The following is a 3,719-nucleotide window of genomic DNA, read 5'->3' as shown; positions in this document are numbered from 1 at the left end:
TAATGATGAGATTCATAAAGATTTTTGCTTTCTCCTTGTATATTTGAACTTTCTTGCCTCTATATAAATTTAAAAGTTTATGGCAAGTCCCAGTGGGACAATCACAACACAGATCCCTTAGATTCTGGAGTGAGGTCATGTCATCTACTGCGGAGTCTTAAATATCTTTTGTTGAATGGTTCCTGACCTTTTCCATGTAGATACCACAGATGGTGTTGGGGCTAGTCACAGTATATGGATAGCCAAGGCCATCTCCTGTGTTGTCAGGTGAGCATCATGGCTAAGTAGTACTGCCAGGCAGGAAGTTGGTGGTCATGCACTGTGAGGGCATCCACATTTCTGGCAATTTCTACTGAAACAAGTTGCGGTACCTGGTCTTCTTCCACAAATGCATGAACACCAACTCATCCTGTGGGCTCTACCACTTCCAGTCCCCTGTTACTTCTGGGCCCCTAGCTACATCTTTTGGCAGAATGGTACAAGGCATTTTGCTGCTCAAGACCAAGTAAGACCAGCCACCTTGGACTGCCTCATGGTATTTGATGGGATCCCACTCCTGCTCCTGTCACCCACACCTCATAAGAAGAAAAAGTGAATGGTGGTTTTTACTGCCCTCAAGGTTGTGCAGCTGAAGCCCACTCAGACGTATGCATACCTGGGGCACCTGGCTGGCAAGGTTTCCTGGAAGTACAGGCCATGATGGCCACCCGAGAGGAAAAGTGAAAGGAGAAGGCCAAGTTCCATTATAGGAAGAAGTAGTAGCTTATGAGGTAGCAAAAACAGGCCAAGAAAAATGTAGAGAAGACAACTGATAAATACAAAGAGGTCCTCAAGACCCATGGACTCCTTGTTTGGGTCCAATAAAGACTTTATTTCTCATGTTTGGTCTTACCTTCCCATCTTCCATTGGTACCCTAGGATGTGGGGGACCTAAATGTGGCAGTTCCACTGTCTAAGTGCCACAGGCAGCCACTTAAGAGCGGCCCTGAAAGTAAGGGGAATACCTCTAAGTGAGCAGAAATTTGACTTTGCATCTGGTAGTACACTCTGAGTGAAAAGTTATGGGCACTGGCAAAAAGCTTGTTTGCTTGGTCAGAGTCTGGAGGGAGAAAGACAGGAGATAAAGAGGTCTGGGAAAGAGGCATGTGGTTGAATCTATAAAACTGGATATGAAATTTGATTTTTGTTTCACATGTTAATGCCCAACAGAGAGCATCCATCACAGAAGAGGCACTAGACAACTACAAGAAACAGTAACTTGTCACCCAGATAACATCACCCAGTCTCTGCCCTTGGCTACACCAGTGTTGCGCCAACAAGGACGTGATAAGAATCGGGGCAGGAATGGAGATTATACATAGGCCCAATAGCATGGACGCCCACTTACAAGGCTTACCTATCTACTACCACTATAAATTTCCAACTTGCCGGCAACAGAGACCAATGCTTGGCCCACAATATGGCACCACTCTTTTAGAAGACCTACCAGTTACTTGGTGGCAAGTTGTCTACATTGGATTCATTCCACCCTGGAAGTAGTACCAGTCTACCTTGACTGGAATATCAACATATTCCAAGTTAGACTTCCTGCCTGAAGGTTCTTAACCAGTATCATTGAGGATTTAAAGTGTTTGGTCCAATGACCAAGTATTTAATACAGCAGTGAGCACCTGACCATGGGATCCATTGATCTTTTCATAAACTACACCACCTAGACAAACTGCTAGACTTGAAGATTCATTTGAGGTGCTAGCTTGCAAAGGATACCTTGTGAGGAGGGACATCACCTTCCAGGACTCAAGGTAAACTCATTACATGGTACAGGGTCCCCAATAGGGGAGAATACATGGGGGTCCAGTAGCTGAAGGGTGGAAGTAGGAGTATTTCTGTATACCGATTATCAGGGATAATACATGGGGGTCCAGTAGCTGAAGGGTGGAAGTAGGGAGAATACATGGGGTCCAGTAGCTGAAGGGTGGATGTAGGAGTATTTCTGTATACCAATTATCAGGGATCCACTCAGGGAATTTTTAACCTTTTTTCCCCAGAGGTTAGAGGTTTTGGCTACCTCAGGAAGAGTCCCATTAAACCCCAGCTACTGCCAGCTAAAGTGCCAGGTCACTTCAGGGTCTTCGTTCCAAGAAACCAGCAGGAAAGTATAACTGACCCTAATCTTCAGTAGGACAGCTGTTATACAATACAGACAGGAAAGAATATGTTTGATACTCAAGTAATCCATTTGGGTGTCTTGGTTTGCACCTGACCAATTTAGATGGTACATGGACAAGTGCAACAGCCACAACTTGAGAAGGACCTAGTGATGAAGGGCTAAGTCCCCTCAGAGAAGAGGGTCTAGGTCACTGCACTAAATAAACTACCTTGACAGGCAGAGGGTGAGGGGAATCTAGAATGGGTAGCAGAGGAAGGAGATGATCAGCTTCAATTATGGCCCCCAAAGCAGCTTCAAGGGCTGTAGTTAATCTCATGAACACTTTTCTTGTAAATTTCTCCAGGAAGACCCAACAGAACTTTGGAAGAGCTGCTTCTAGAACTTATTATATGCAAAGGGGTGAATGGTCATAGATAATGTGGTACACTGCAGAGATCTCCCCATCCAGAACCAGTCATTCCACCAGCTGCTAGAAGTATTAGAGGCTGATAGCTTTCAACTGAATCCTACTCCAGAACTTACCTTTGGCTCAAGAGGGCCTCCTTACTTTTCTGGGTTTGGCCAAAATGATTGGTCATTGAGGTAGCATAAAGTCTTCAGAACTCTCTGTAGGAAAGGTGGATGCCTTTGCTGGACTGCATCACAGTTTCACTTCTTCCTCTGTCCAATCTTACTTCCTTTACTCATTCCAGAGGTGGATCCCAAGAGCAATCCCCAGTGAAATTTCTGCACCTGAATCTCTGTGTCAAAGTATATTTCCTGGAGAATTCAATCTGTGATAGATTCCCTTCCCTGTGTACCTTCTAACTGTTAAGACCTTTTTTAAGTTTTTTAAAAACTAAATGTTGCTTAAATAAGAAAGGGGATTTATTGGCTCACATAACTGAGCAGGTATCAGGATTGATTTGATTCAGTGGCTTAATAATGTCAAGGACTCGGTTTTGCTCCTTCTCTGCTCTGCCTTAGAGAGAATCAGCATTATTCTGAAGCCAGCTTTGTTCACAATGACAGTAGCTGCAGTAATTCCAGGGTTTATATTCTCAACCCTCACCATCCAAATGGAAAGAGAGCAGGCTTTAGCAGCTTTATTTAAAGAATAAGGAAAAATCTTTCTCAGAGTCAAGAGCAATTCAAAGTTCACAGACACAAACTGGTCAAAGTCTGGGTTTCCTAAACCACTCACTGTGGCAAGAAGTATAGGATTACCTTGAGTGCTTTAAAATAATCAGAGTTCTTTCCTGGAATTGTTGGTATGTTTTAATCTTTGCCTTCTACAACCACATGGATGCTTTACCAGGGGGAGCTATGGAAGGGATGTTGTGGAGACAAACTATATTCTTTTGCTAGGGCTGCCATAACAAAGTACCACAGACTGGGTGCTTAAACAAGAAAAATCTATTTCCTTACAGTTCTGGAGGCTAGAAGTCTGAGATTAAGAGGTTGGCAGGGTTGTTTCTTCTGAGGCCTTTCTTCTAAGGCTTGTAGATGGCCATTTTTCCTGCCTTTGCATGGTTTACCCTCTGTGTGCACACATGTCTATGTCCTAATC

General features: G+C 43.9%; 1 pseudogene; it reads left to right on the top strand.

Annotated features, from left to right (window-relative positions):
• Window positions 1-234: 234 nt before the first annotated feature.
• On the top strand, window positions 235-864 carry LOC114224071 (large ribosomal subunit protein uL13 pseudogene; annotated as a pseudogene).
• Window positions 865-3,719: the final 2,855 nt, after the last annotated feature.

The sequence above is a fragment of the Eumetopias jubatus genome, unplaced genomic scaffold (assembly GCF_037043125.1).
Source record: "Eumetopias jubatus isolate StellerSeaLion01/CBP00866 unplaced genomic scaffold, mEumJub1_p1.0 scaffold_8, whole genome shotgun sequence".
In the NCBI taxonomy this organism is placed as follows: Eukaryota; Metazoa; Chordata; class Mammalia; order Carnivora; family Otariidae; genus Eumetopias; species Eumetopias jubatus.
The sequence above is the reverse complement of the archived record's forward strand: the minus strand, read 5'-3'. Positions and strand labels throughout refer to the sequence as shown.